At 44.9% G+C, this 715-nt stretch overlaps 1 protein-coding gene across 1 annotated transcript in view; it reads left to right on the top strand.

Moving 5' to 3' along the window:
* Positions 1-715, top strand: part of SRPX (sushi-repeat containing protein, X-linked) — a 56,353-nt gene that overhangs the window by 22,576 nt on the left and 33,062 nt on the right. The window lies entirely within an intron of this gene.

Raw genomic sequence — 715 nt, 5'->3', positions numbered from 1 at the left:
GCGAGCCTGTGCGTGCGCCGCGAGCCTGTGCGCCTGTGCAGACTAAGGTGGGCAGAAGAGAGGGCTGCAAAAAGGACCTAAGCAAACTTTGGTTTTATTAGGAAGGCGGATGCCCAATTAGCATTTCCAGGGTTGGCGTCTTAATCCCTTTTTGCTGCCAGAGCACTTTTCCATACTCCCATATTAGCAGTTATGCTATTTTGGTGTCACTTATAAAGCCAGAACCATGGTGTCCTGCCTCTGAGTAATAGTGCACTAAAAATACCTCAATAACTAAAAGGTAATTTCAGAACAACCCAGTGTTTTACTTGCATCTCTTGATTACTGTGAAAAGCATAGTCTAAAGCAAAACCCCCTTTAAACCTGGCTTTCCCACACATTAAAAAGGAAGGTGCATGCTCTGTGCTGTATGTTTCTTGGGGTCCCAGACTGATCTCCCCCATCTCCCCTCCAAAACATATGGCTTCCAGGTTTCTGTAAAGTTTATATCATTTTGTACATTTTTTTTCCATCTCGATTGTAATCCCCGCGGGTTTTCCATCACCAAATCACCCGTGTGCCATCACCATAATCCCGTGCATTTCTCTCCCCCACCCCGTTTTTGATCCCATTCCCCACTCCACCCCCACAAAATGTCTCTGGTATATGGTTGTTCATTATTTTTGTTATTTTCTCTTGCCTGGTCCATTATACTCCTGCTATGAGTGAAACCATC

This window comes from Condylura cristata, unplaced genomic scaffold (genome assembly GCF_000260355.1).
Source record: "Condylura cristata isolate star-nosed mole 26May11 unplaced genomic scaffold, ConCri1.0 scaffold00027, whole genome shotgun sequence".
Lineage (NCBI taxonomy): Eukaryota > Metazoa > Chordata > Mammalia > Eulipotyphla > Talpidae > Condylura > Condylura cristata.
Note: the sequence above shows the minus strand (reverse complement) of the source record. Positions and strands in the feature narration are given on the sequence as shown.